Source organism: Capricornis sumatraensis, chromosome 8, assembly GCF_032405125.1.
Source record: "Capricornis sumatraensis isolate serow.1 chromosome 8, serow.2, whole genome shotgun sequence".
Classification (NCBI taxonomy): Eukaryota; Metazoa; Chordata; class Mammalia; order Artiodactyla; family Bovidae; genus Capricornis; species Capricornis sumatraensis.
The window spans coordinates 8,809,767-8,823,926 of NC_091076.1; the positions used below are offsets into that span (position 1 = coordinate 8,809,767).

The 14,160-nt window shown below is 53.1% G+C and overlaps 1 protein-coding gene across 2 annotated transcripts in view; it reads right to left on the minus strand.

The window, feature by feature from the left end:
- The window catches only part of MARK2 (microtubule affinity regulating kinase 2), a 36,927-nt gene that overhangs the window by 22,367 nt on the left and 400 nt on the right, over nucleotides 1-14,160 (minus strand). The window lies entirely within an intron of this gene.

The following is a 14,160-nucleotide window of genomic DNA, read 5'->3' on the forward strand; positions in this document are numbered from 1 at the left end:
ACGCCAGTGTTGGCCACGGAGCCTGGTGAGCAGCAAGGTGTCCGCCATGTTTTCTGTGATCTCGCTTCACTTTCAGGCAGGAACTTTTGTTTCCCATCTACAGGGGTTCTCTGAGCTCTAAGAAGAGCTCTAATCTCTAAGGACTTGATTACAAGTGCAGCAAAGCTGGTATTCCTTCTAGAATGAGGAAAAGTTAAATTCCTACCACGGCCAGGCTGTCAGACAAAAAGGACCCTCCTTCCTAACATAAAACCACTCCTGCCAGGAGAAGTGGGTGAATGAGAAGGCAGCCACGCCTCTGCCCTCAGAGCAGCCCAGAAGAGGAGGAAGGTGTGCCCGCTCTTCCCGTCCTTGTCAGCTCCTTAACCCCTTCCTTTCCGAAGAGGCCCAAGAGACAGCCAACTTACCAGTGCCACACGGTGCCACGGGCTGGGGGGAGCTCACACTGCCAGCCTCGCCGCTCCATTCGGCTCCTCCCGTACCAGTGGGTTACTGTAACCATGGAGACCAGCTAGTTCCTCCATATCACAGGAGAGCCAGCCTGCCAGCAGCCCAGGGCTCTGGGGGAGGCAGGAGGCAGTCTGCAGCAGAAAGGTCTGGCTCTCCTGACACAGCATCGTGGGGAGCTGACGGAGAAGAGCCAGGGCAGCCGAGGTGCCCCGGCCGCCCTCTAAGTGCCTTTTCTTTGCCCAGCAGTTTGTCTTGAGCACGCTGTCTGGCTGTAAAAGTGGTGCGGGGTGTCCCTCCGGAGTCAGAAAGACCTGCGGTAGGACCCCAGCTCTACCACCCTGGTTGCTATGTAGGGAACGGATTGGAACGGATCAGAATGGTGGCGTGGAGAGCTACAGATACACATACTGAAAGGCTCCGGCTCTCACGTGACGCCTTCTTTTAAGTGGTCCATCTAAGTAACCCTCTTATCCCTTGTTTATCCCAAATCCCTTTATTCAAACAGTTATCCAGACACCTTCTTAGCTGAGAGTGACCTCTCCCTCTCTCTCACAGCGCCTTGTCTGTGCCCACTCAGCTCTTCTGACTTTGGGCTTCTATGCCTTAACCCCGCTCTTTGTGCTCTGAGAAGTCAGAGGTCACCCTTGTGTGCCCTGAGTGCCTAACAGGGAGCGCACCTAGCTCCCCTGCTTTATAATACTTGTGGAAATTACATAGAATGAAAGTGGTACCGCTTTATGATCCCTAAAGTTGCTCCCCTCCTCCCTCAAGGAGATAAGCAAGAGCAGAGGGAGGAAGATCAGAGCTTCTGGCTGCAAGATCCCTCTCCCCTCTTTCAGGGCGTTTACCGCCCTTTGAAGTTGACTGGTTACTGTCCGTCCTTCTCACTAGACTACACCGTACAGGGAAGGCCCTTGGTCTGTCTGATTCATGGCCCACAACAACGCCTATAGCACAGAGCGGAAGTATTCAGAAAGGTAATGAGTGAGTAAATGCGCACGAATGAGTAAGTAAGAAAACATGCTGGGGCACCTTCATGACAGTTTCTGGGACCTACACCAGTAACCCGCATCAGTGTACTCTGCAGACGACATCCCAGCAGGCAGTGGGCCACAGACTGGGTGTCCCAAAGGTGGGTGACACCCGTGGAGCATCAGTCTCACTAACAAGCCTCCTCTCCAGGGGAGACAGGGCCCTTGGTGCGCCATCCCTCACAAAGCTCGAGGCCGGGGTGGTCATCAAGGAGAGCTGGAGACGGACTCGGAATGCAGGCGGAGCCGAGCAGCAGCTGCCCCCACTCCCACCCCCGGCTCCTTTCATCCCAGAGGGGGCTCCCTTTCCTTGAACTCCCTGCTGCCCCACAACCCCCAGGCCCTCCCGCTTCACACGGCTCTCTCTGCCTCTCCACGTTCAATCCCTCCACTGCCCTGCTGTCAAAACCACGGTGTCCTGCTGTGACAATGTAAGGCAGCCGAGGCCACTCCAAGAGCCACTGATTTGGGGACGTGACAGAGACTTCAGGAGACAGTTCCTTGGTGCTTGCCACACTGAGAGCTCTGCTTCAGTATTCCCTCCTTGAACCAGTAAACTGAGTCGGCCCTAGAGATCATCCACACACGCCTGCCTCGTTTCTGTGTAAAAGTCAGCGTCCCCACCCTGCCTCCCACCCCTCCTCAAACTGCCTCCTGCTCCAGAAGAGCAGAGGAACGGAAAACGGCAGCTGGGGAGCTCAGCTGACACACCACCCAGCATAATCATCTCCTCCCAGAATCCCCCATCTTCTCCTGGGGCTTTTGCCAACACGAAGTGAAAAGGAAGCACGAGATCTTAAAACAAAACCAACCCCCTCTCAGCGTTTATGCAACAGCCTTTCTACCTGGGTGCAGATTTAAGCCTGTGTCTCTGCCCTTCCCATGCAGTTTCCTTCAAATGTCTTCATGAAGCTCGGAAACAGGCCTTCTGGGTTCTGTCTGGTCCCAGCTCTACACTGGAAGGTGCTGAATAAGACAAGTGCCTCTTCCCGCTGCACCTTCCTCTGAAGGTGGAAAAACTACTACCTCCCGACTCCTCCAGTTTCAGCGAGGGAGTCAGAGGAGGAGGAGGAAACGTCAGAAAGAAGGTTGGGCCTAAAGTCTGCTGCCCAGAAGCCGCCGTGGCCACAAGTTCAGAGCTCAAGTGGGACAAGGGAAGAAACCGCCAAGCCAGCACCAGCTCTCGCAGCACCCATCCCCACCTGGCCAGGCTGCGAGGTGGCTGCGCCACTTGTGGCCACTGAACTCCAACTGGCTGCTCTTCCCGTGATTAGCTGCCCACAGGGCTGTTCCTGCAGGTCGAGGGGTTATCTTCCTCCTTCAGCAGATCACTAGAAACCCAAGCAGGAAAGGACAAACAAGCTGAGCAGTGAGGGCTCCCCCGAACCGGTGCTAACTGACAATGGGTCGAATCAGTCGGGATGGAGAACTCAGAACAACTGCAGGAGCTGAGCACAGCTCTCCAGAACGCTTACTGGGTAGGGAGTGGTGTGGGCACGCTTATCTTTGGCGTTTGGCATCTAGAAAGACAACTTACTTTTGTGATAGATAGCGCTGTGACTACAAGTAATGAGAATGCTCCCACAAGGCACACACAAATCTGCTGTAGCGTGTTAGTCAAGAAACCCCCAACTTACCCAAAGTTCCATTCCGAGGAGGAAGCTTTTCCCATAGGAACATGTTACAAACGAGGCCAGCCCATCCTGTCAGGGCCCAACACGGTCTCTGAAGTACTATATTAACCATACTTAACACCTACACCCGGTGGCTCAGATGGTAAAGAATCCACCTGCAATGCAGACCTGGGTTCAGTCCCTGGGTTGGGAAGATCTCCTGGAGAAAGAGTTCATACCCACTCCAGTATTCGTTCCTGGAGAATTCCATGGACAGAGTCTGGTGGGCTATAGTCCAAGGAGTCCCAAAGAGTCGGACACAAATGAGCAAGTAACACGACACTTAAACCAGAGTCCGGAATCGGAAAGTGAATTCAGTGTTCCAACATGGGACAGGAACGTATCTTTGCTCTCCAAGGAGCATGGGCAGTAGAGACTGGGGTTTCCTAACCTTCAAACTCTCAGTGAGGGCTTGACATAAGAGGACTTGAACATCTGGGGTGGCTGGGCAGGAGGGAGGGTCTAAGGAAACAGAAATCCAGGCAGAAATGAAGAACGAGGCTGGAGGGAAGGAACAGAAGGGCTACTGAAGGAAGACCAAGCAGAACTTCCAGAGAGGGCGGGTAGAGGGGAGCCCGGGACAGTCCCTGACATAGCCGGGGCAAACACTTTTCAGAACTGTCTTCCCTGCTTGGTAACTGAAGTCACAGACACACCTCTTTTCTACCTCACTGGGCCCATCACTACCCCTGCAGTCTCAACCAAGGCCAAGGGCAGAGGCTGCTGAATTCTGCTACATGGCGTGGCCATGGCCCTGGGCTGGTGCCTTAGTTAGCATGCTGGATAAACAGAGGAGGGCTCATTTGTCAGGAGCTTGGTGGAGAAGACTGGAAAGCACAAGTTTCTCCCTGGGACCGAGCACAAGACAGCTGCTGACACCGGGCCTGGGTCTGCCTGGGAAGCCAAACCGTTTGTTTTCTGGCAGCAACAACGGTCCTACTCCAGGGTGCTCCAGCCATCCGTGTGCATGGCCCAGGAGCAGAGAGTACGGTAAATGAGGTGACAGTCATTTTCCACTGTAAGTGCCTTCTTAAAAAGCATTTTAATAGTTAATTCATCTTTTCAGAGACAGAATCCAAGAAAGAGACTCTGTGCTGGTTCTAAGAGAAAGGAGTAGTCCAGAGAAGGCCAGTTCAGCCCTGGCCAAGGCGGCAGGCAGATGTGGGTCCAGAGGACGCTGCTGGAGGCGCTGAGCTTTCCGACGTCTGTGGCGCGAACCTGGGAGCAAGGTCCTCTGGTGCAGGCGGACTCCTGTGCTGGTGGAAGCCCTCAGGAACTAGAGCCATCAACCGACAGGTGGTGCTGGGGAGGAAGGGGGCCACTGCAGGGCGTTGTGAGATGCACTATTTATTACACAGACTGCAGACAAGAGGATGCTGGCTGTTCTGAAGGAGGCAAGCAGCCAAGTTTCTAGCTCTCCACCTCCAAATTCACTCAGAGAGGGCAGGGAAGAAAGGATGGCTGCAAAAGAGATACAGATCCTCCCCCAACAAATCCTGAAGGGCAGCTCTAACTGCCAATCGGCATGCTGGCTTAATTAAAAACCTGAAGACTGAGTGCAACCTGCCCCCCCACCCCCACCGCCTTGCTAGGATACCTCCGGTTAGAAGAATATGCCTGGCTGCGGGAGGACACTGCTCCCCAGCTTGTTGTTCTGTCTGGTCCACGCCACCACCAGGACAAGGACAAAGAACCCACAGGCATAAAGGGGGTTCTATCAAGAAAAGACGGAGGGCTAAAGTCAGGATCATCCAACACCATCCAAAACACTTAGAACAATTCCTGGCATATACTCAACGCTCATGACAGGCTAGCTACTATTACTGTAATTCCACACGCTTTCCTAACTTAGTCTGCAGGTTGCCAGAAAAAGACATGGCTTTTGGCTTTAACTTTTTACCCAATGCTTACCACAAATTCTCTATTTTCCAAAAAAAAAAAAAAACAGATGGATCTTTTGAACTGGCCTAGGAGTGCTGGAGTCGAAGACCAAATTCTGGTCATCTATTTGCACAGCTTGGACTTGGACGTGGTTTTCTGGCAGAGCCAGAAAGGGCTCCAGCAGCTCAACTGTTTTATCCCTTCCATAAAAGGCCACTCTACTTGCCCCGATCAAAAGCACTTGAAATGCACACACATCCAACCCTAGGAAAACCCAGAGTGTACACCAGAGCTTTGAAATACACAATGTCAACAATCTTGCCAAGATTTTCCAGGTATATGGAACTGGAAATGTTACAAATTAACAGTCACAATGGGAAATGTGACTAGTATTTAAGAACCACACACACACACTCACACAGTGTGGCTAGAGCCCCTGACTGTTATGTACCAAGAACCCCGCCTCTTCCGTGGTGAGACACGGAAGCGCAGAGCGGTGGCAGTGGGGGTGAAAACCTAGCCACACGCCCAGCTCCTGAGCGGCGCTGGTCTGAAGACGCAGCCTTCGGTGGCAGCCAGGCTCCTGCCGCCAGCTGTCCTCACACAACAGAACAAGATCACTGTTTGGGAAGATGGGGTTTTCAGGCTCGGGTTTTGTATCTTACAGCTGGCATGTGTCTGCCTCAGGGGCAGTTTCCTGACACAGCTGCATGTCCTGGGCCCCTGTAGACAGGATCTGAGACACAGGAGAAAGAGAAATGAGACACCAGAAGTAGGAATCCGGGGATGAGAAAGGCAAGGTGGAGTGAAACGGTCTGGCCGTCCTTTTCGCACTCCTGTGCCATGAGAGCTGACTTCTCCTACCTGGTCCTAAGGAATTACAGGCACTCCTGGTCCCGTTCCTGGAAGACCCAGGCTTTCTCCTGGCATCTCCACCTCTTGACCCTGACAGCTCTACCACGTCAAGTGACTGTGGTATCCAAAGCTGATGCTGGCTAGCCCATGAAGAGATAACCGAGGTCATGTGAGCTGGCCCAACACGTTCTGCTGCACTTGTTTATGGGCAAGAGGATTAAAACGACCTGTCCGGGAGGAAAGGGGGCAAACCTTGTGCACAGGGCAAGCACTGGGACTACAACACAGAGGCCTCCCGCAAAGAAATCTTTTGCTCAAATAAAAAGCATAAATCTCTCACCAAACACCAAACCCGCTCACTATGCCAAATAACACTTATGATCCAGTGACCTTGAGACACTGCTCCATTTTCCCCAAGTTCTTCGTATAAAAGGTTTGGCTTTTGGGGCAGGGGGTTGGGAAGAGTCAGGGAGATTAGAGGGATGAGCAACAGAGGACCCCATTAACAGTCCCAAATTAATGTCCAAGCAAAGGCTTTCTGTCTAACCAAGATCTATGTAGCATGGGGCTTAAGTAAGGGGTTTCCAGGGTACTTTTGCATCAAGAAAGCACTCAGTTCTCAGATGCCTAAATGCCCAATCAGAAGTCAAACTATCAGAACAGAACTTCCTGCATGACCACTTCTTGCCCGAATCAAAGTCAGAATTGGGAGACCAGTAACTCCAGGGCACAGGGGCTCTGGCAGCAGGGTGTCAGGGCTGTCCTCTCGGACCAGGGGGTTACCTTCACAATGACATCACTAGCCACCACACACAGGAAGGGGACGGCGTCAGCCCCAGCGCCTGTGGCCCCGCAGCTCCCAGCCGTCCGGGCTCTCCACAGGGTTACTGCAGAAACTGGCCCCTGGCTGGTGCTCGTCTACGAAGCTGCTTGTCACAGCCCCGAAATAACCAATCTTCCCCTCTTAGCAGGCCTGGGCGGCTACCATCTGCTCTCTGCCTTGGGCACTCGGGCCTCAGCAGCAAGAGGATGGTCTCCATTTGGGTGCTCTCCTGGCTGTCCGAAGAGGTGGGCAGACTGGAGCTAGGGGGGCACCCTTCTCCAGCCAGCCAGAGAGGGACACGAAACACTTGCTGGCAACCTGGGCTCCCTCCCTCACCTCCTCCTTCTAGCAAAAGAGCAGGGACTCCTTCACTAACCTTCCACCCACGGTTTACCCAGGCCAGGGACATAGGCCCATCCTATGAGAAGTAAAGGTAGGAAGTCCAGCTTAGGAGCTAAGGACACGGCTAAGGGAAGAAAGGGATATTGTGCTGCAAGGGATTCCAAGAATAAACTCTCCAAACCACCCACCTAGCTCTTCTGGAGAGCAGGGGTATTTAGAAGCACTTTCCATTTCCCCACGCACGAGAAAGGGTGGTGGCCTTGGCAGACACACACCTGGTTGGGTCATCGTCTCCCTTAAGGAGTCCTGGTCTCCCTAACACCAGAATGAGTCCACACCTGCCACCAAGGGCCAGTCTGAGACGGTAACGTGCCCCAGAGTTCACACACTCACGCGTCCATTAATCTTCCTCCAGATTGCTGCTGTCATGCCATGCAGAGCGGTGAGGCGGGCTGAGTCCCACTCTGCGCCCCCGAGCCGGTCACTCCAGTTTGCTCAGTGTGTGGTGGGGGAGGCGGAGGGGAAGGAGGAGGGAGGGAGATTATGAGTCTCTATTTTCAAGCCCAGCCCCTAAAACTGGGGAGGGAAGCAGCTGGGCTCCCGCTGCAGGAGCGCTCCAATCTCTGGGCACTACGGGGCCAGCCAGCTGCATAAGAGAACTCTGGGGAGCGAACACATCCGACACGCTGGGAAGAGGAGGGGAGACCAACCCGGGGAGAAGTGGGCTGGTCTCCTGCCAAGAACTCTGAATGGTACTCCTATCAGAACCAGAACATAACAGGAGGTAGGCAGGTTTATGGTCTCTGGGGAAAGGCAGGAGGGGAAACAGTAAAAGCTGGACTAGCATGGGAACGAAACTCGCTCCCTGGCAGGAGAGCAGACAGCCCGGCTGCCTGCAAGGCCACGGCCACCATGTCAGCAAGTGAAACGCTGTCCCATTACACCTTCTGGAGGCAGACGGGGGCCACGCTAACCTTAGGTCGGCTTTCACACACTTTGCCGGCCGTTCCCTGAACTCTAGTTTGCAGCACGGTCATCTCCACGACCCTGAAAGTTAGGGCCCACCACGCAAGTGCCTGTGCCCGACTGCCAAGGACAGGAGGGGCGGGGGGCCTCTCGCGGGCCGGGCTGCAGCGGGCAGAGCCTCAGCCACGAGGAGGGCCCCTCTCACGGACAGGAAACGCGCCTCCGTGGCGGGAGCAGAGCCCAAGGCTGCCACACGGGGGCGACAGAAACACCCGTCAGGAGGGGCAGGAGAAATGGCCGCCGGGTACTTCCGCTTTCTCACCAGCCTCGAGCCTCGGCCGCCACAGGTTGCCTCCGAAAAGCCTGCAGAGCCCCCTCCCCACCCGGTGGCAGCGCCGACCCGTGAGTCACTCCCCTACGAGAAGAGGGAAATGGGGGCTGAGCCCTGAGCCGGAAGAAGCCCCAGTGTCCTGAGCCAGCCCGGCCCCCAAGCTGAAGCCTTGGACGGCCTGCCCTCCACCCACACCTGCGTGTAGAAATACCAGTCTCTCCTCAACTCTGCAAGTGGGGGACATCAAAGTCATCACTGCAGGACACCAGCACCAGGAACCTCACTGCGCGGCTTCCTGGTCACAGCTCCCCTTAAGCACACACACACACGAAGGATACACACAAACATGTAAAACTGGTTTTCGGAGCCACCGTTTCCGACTTTCCCTTCGTCTGGCTGGCTCCCTTCCCTGCGCACAGCTCCAGCCCTGCCCTTGTCCCTTCTGGGAGTCTCACCCTGCGCTCCTGCCACCTGTCTCCTCTTGTCCTTCCAGCCCTCCAGCCTCTGCCGCCACCTCCTCCTGCCTGGAACACTGCCTCTATCCTCCGCTCCCAGTCTCCTTCCTGGGCAGCCTCAGCTCAGACATCGCATCCTCCGGGAAGTTTTCCCTGCCCTCACAGGGTCCTGGCCCGTCACTCCGGGCGTCCTGAGGACAGCAGCCTTCTTGCACCGGGACGTGGCTCCTGAGGAACGGCCGGCCTCTTTCACAACTCTAGGCGGCCGTCTTGTTCACCACTGTGCGAGACTGCAGCTGCTGCTGCTAAGTCGCCTCAGTCGTGTCCGACTGTGTGCGACCCCATAGACGGCAGCCCGCCAGGATCCCCCGTCCCTGGGATTTTCCAGGCAAGGACACTGGAGCGGGTTGCCGTTTCCTTCTCCAGTGCATGAAAGTGAAAAGTGAAAGTGAAGTTGCTCAGTCGTGCCCGACTCCTAGCAACCCCATGGACTGCAGCCCACCAGGCTCCTCCGTCCACGGGAGTTTCCAGGCAAGAGTACTGGAGTGGGGTGCTATCGCCTTCTCTGGTGCGAGACTGGGCGCGACTTAAGGGAAGTTCCAGGGCTTCAGCCAACCCCGTGTCCTCAGTGCCCAGCACCTCACATGCTTTCAAGAAATGCTCTTCTAATTCATGAGAGAAAGCCAAGGGCAGGGTCTTCCTGCCTTTTTCAGAGTGACTCTTTACCTGACAACTCTTAGCACATCTCTGCTCCACGTGACTGCTTCAACCTAGGCCAGGGCTGGAGAGCTGGCGCCCGTGGCTTTCAATCCATTCTCCAGGGCCTTCTGGTGCCTCTACAGACGCAGTCTCTGGCAGGATTTCAGAGCTCGTGGCCAGTGTGTGGAGCTGGGGCTGACTGCCCTTCCACCTGTCCTTTCCCAGCCTCCCCTCTGCTCTGAGGGCTGCAGGGAGACCCTGCACAGGCCTGCTGAGCAAGAGGACTGCTTCTGCAGTGAAGCAATGGGGGTACAGCTCCAAGTCCCCAAGAGAGAGCGAGTCCAGATCCAGCACCACCCAAACAGGCTGTATCGCCCGAGCCAGTCGTTCACCCTCCTGGGACCTGTTTCCCCACCTGCACAAGAAGGGGCTGGTGGTGAGCCCGGAGGGTCTGTCCTTGGTGGACGTGAGGGCTCTCAGTGTCTCTGTGCTCACAAGCCTTCCAGCAGGAAGTGGGCACGGTCTGCACGTTCTGAAGACCACATCCTGACCCTGTCTTAACATTGCGTCAACCTGCCTAAAAGCCTGGGTCCGTAACTAACCCTCACCTAACATGTCTTGGACACCAAGCTTGCACACTGGAAAACCTCTTCCTCCCAGGGCTGAGAAAATTCAAGTTAAGCTAGGTGACAACTCTGGACTTAGAAACACTACAACCCTGAACTCAGTGTGCCCTAGGCCAGAATCCTCTTCCTCGCGAGACTTCACTTACCCACAATTTACCAGCTCCTCACCACTCCCTGGCTCTCCGCACACCACGAATGTGGCCACAGTGACCCACAGTCCTCCCAGGAGGCCCGAGGGCCCTGCAGCCTCAGCCTCAGCAGCTCTGAGTAGGCGAGCCCCTGGCAGGGCAGATGGCACACCCAGGGCCCAGCACCTGCCCCCCCGCCCCTCTCAGCACGACTCCCTAGCAGCCCGGCTCCGTGGAGGGCTCCTGGTGGGGAGCTGCCTGCTTGCCCACCTGCCTGCCATGGTATCCCACCCATGAGGAGAAACCCATTTGGCAAAGCCAGCAAGCAGCAGTTTCACCCTCCCTGCCCAGTGTGGGGGGAGGGGAGGTGGGTCCAAGCAGACTAGTCCAACAGGTCCTTTCCCCACCACCCTACACAGCTGGTCTCCTCTGCACTGCTTCAAAACCAGGAGCCGCAAACATCAGCGCTCTCACACCCTGAGTCACAAAGATGAAGAAATCAAGAAGAAAATAGAAAATGGCCATCTCATTCTTGCCCTATCCGCAAGAATCCGGGAAACGCAGTCCCTGACTTCACAGGTCTCGGTCAGTTCCGAAAGGTAACTATCTCCCCTAAGACGCTCACAGAAAGGTGCCGAGGTGCTGTGAAGCCAGTTCTTCAGTGCCATGCTCCCGAGTGGCTCTCCCACTAAAGATAACTGCACAGTCTTCTGATTTAGACCCCACGGCCTCTCCAACCCTGGACTAAACTCCCAACAGTGTCCCTCTGTTCACCCATTGCAAAAGCGGGGAAGATGAGGCCAATTTATAACCAGAGACAACAACGCAGCCAGAGATGCTGTGTGTCCGGGGCAACAAGACAACTCAGCAAAGCTGGGAGAGCTCTCTCAGCTCTGCTCCCTACTTCAGGAAGCCACACAGGCCTCACTCAGTGCACGCCCTCCCTGTGGTCTCCTCTCTGGGTTCCTAAGACAATCCAGTGATAGGGGAAAACATCCTCCTTAGCCTCTCATCCTGAAAAAGCTGTTCTTTTTTGTCATTATTGAACCTATTAAGGTGAACCTATTAAGACCTGTGACTTACATGGTCAAAAACTGAATAGGCAGATGTCTGATTCACAAATCAATATAGACACACTTTCCCAAGGGTGGTAATAAGTGAAGAATACTACCCATGTTGTAATTTTTCTTTTTTATTTCACAAGTAATTCATTGAGAGACGATCACGTGCAAAGCACTCTAATAGACTCTAGGGAAGAAAGGGATGCGGGGAAGGATAAAATATGGCCCAGCCTTCAATAAAGCTGCCTATCTAATAGGAGAGGGAAGCACAAATCACACTACCTCACACAGGACCAAATCCAGGAACCAGAGTTACAGTCTGCCTATGCCCTCCAGTTTACTAGAAGCTTCTTGTTGTTTAATCACCAAGTTGTGTCCAACTCCTTGCAACCACGTGGACTGTAGCCCACCAGGCTCCTCTGTCCATGGGATTTTCCAGGCAAAAATACTGGAGTGGGTGGCCATTTCCTTCTCCAGGGGATCTTCCCTGACCCAGGGATTGAACCTGCCTCTCCCGCATTGCAGGCAGATTCTTTCTCACTGAGCCACCAGGGAAGCCCCTCTGGTAGCAAGAACACAGAGCAATTTCAGTCAGGACTTTGTTATTTTTCAGAGAGATTTAGAGATCCCCAGGTCCTGCTTCTAGCTAGGACCATGAGTTCTGCCAGGATCTATCTAAACCCTGAGACGCCAATGAATGGGGAGGCCTGCCCACAGAGTGGGCTGTGATGAGAGCCGTGAGATGCTGGTTAAGAGGAAATCAACTCGGAGAGATGCACTGAACAGTCAGTCATTCAGTCTTCCTTGTCTCATCCCCATCTAGAAACCAGAGACAGGCCCAATATACAAGCAAAGATGATACAGGAAAGGCTTAAGCACAAAGTCAAAAAAGTTGTTCGGGGCTAAGGTCATGCGAATCAAGTCAAAAAATGCCCCTGGCATTAGAACAGAATAGGGTGCTCTTGGTGAAAGTGTGGAAGGACTTCCTAAAGCTCTGTATCCAGAGCCCCAAATCTCAGTGCCAGCTGTGACCGAGGAGACCCGTTAACATATTTATCCTCTTCTCTCCCAATTATCACTTGTCAAGCCTGGTCTCCCTCATCAATTCGTTCATTCAGTGTTATAGCTTGCTGTACACTAATATCAGTTTTTAAATTGTATTCTTAATCAGCAGGCTACCAGCAATATCAGAATTCTTCTGGAAGGTTCTAAGAAGGAATGAATACTCACTCCTGAAAGTACTTAGAAATTCCCTAGACAAACAGAAGACTCTGTATCGTCTTAAAAATGAAACAAACGAAAAACAAAGTTAATTCAGGGCCTGGGAATAAAGATTAAAGCCCCAGTCCTCCTCTGTTGGGAGAAAAATAATTCTGAAGCTAGTTCTTTTTCGTTTTGTTTTGTTAAACTGAAGTTGAGAGGAGGGAGGTGGGAAGGGGGTTCAGGATCGGGGGGACACATGGGCCCCTCTGGCTGATTCATGTCGGTGTCTGGCAAAACCACCACAATATTGTAATGTAATTATCCTCCAATTAAAATAAATTAAAAAAAGAAGAAAAAACCCCAAAGTTTAGTTGACTTACAATATTTCAGGTGTAGAGAAAGTGATTCAGTTAAATGTGTGTGTGTACACAAACATGTGCAGATTCTTTTTCATATTCTTTTCTGTGATAGGTTATTGCAAGACACTGAATACAGTTATATTGTTCCCTCTGCTATACAGTAGGTCCTTTTTGTTTATATATTTTATATATAGTTCTATCTTAAAAATGATAAAGCTAGTGAGACTTGGTCCACTTCACTCAAAAGAAAATCATTTCCCGAAATTAGAAAAATAAGTAAATAGGTGAAGGAGAATGGGGATTGGCTTGCTGAAAATCTACAGCTGATAGCAGATTAGCCACATGAGATTCTTTTGGGATGGTTTACTATGCAGAATTTTAGAACAGAAAGCATTCCAAATGTGAAACTGGGAGCTCAGCACCTAAACATTTACTAATGAGAAAAATTCTCACACCACAATCATAATGAAGGTTTCACATCAATGTCTGACATTCTGTCATTAAGAGATCGGTTTTAACTGTAGATTTGGCAGCTTGCCCTATCGGCTGTTTCACAAGCAGCTTCTGAGGTTTCAAGAAAGGCAGGGGGTTTGCTTGTAAACACTATCTTAAGAAATATATTTCAGAACAGAGTTCACCCACTCCAAGACAGAAGGAGGGAATGAACACTGAACCAAGTAAAGGATTCTGACGGCACCAAACATAAAGGGAGCACGCCAGGGGCGCAGGAGAGGAGACTCCGCTGGCCACCAGCAGCAACGCGCCAGGAAAAGTCAGCGCAGCACTCCTCACGGCCAAGTTAAAAAAATAAGGGTGGCACCAAAGACACGAGGCTGATAAAATGAAATCTCCGCCTCTTCAAAACACGCTTACCTGACTCACACCTGTTTCCTTTAAAAACCAAACCACCCAACAGTTCCACACCAACGCCAACTACGGCCATCTAATCAATTAGCAGCCACACCTCTCTGCCCAGCGTGGTGCGGTAATTAAGGGAGAGACTCTTCTCCCTGGGAATACAAGTGCAGAAGGGCAGAGCCCCTAAGGACCTAACCCATTATGACAGCCTTTTCATTAGCGAGAGAACACCGCCACGCGCTCTCCAAGGAAGCAGTGGCCCGCATCACTACAGAACACCTGTGTGTGAACAGCAGCCACCCCTGCGGACAGATAAACACGTGCTGGCGGCGGGAAGAGGGGCGGGGGAGAGCCACTCAAAAATTTAACAGGGCGCGCTTCTTACCATAATTCACATGGACCGTGGCTTCTCCCTGTAA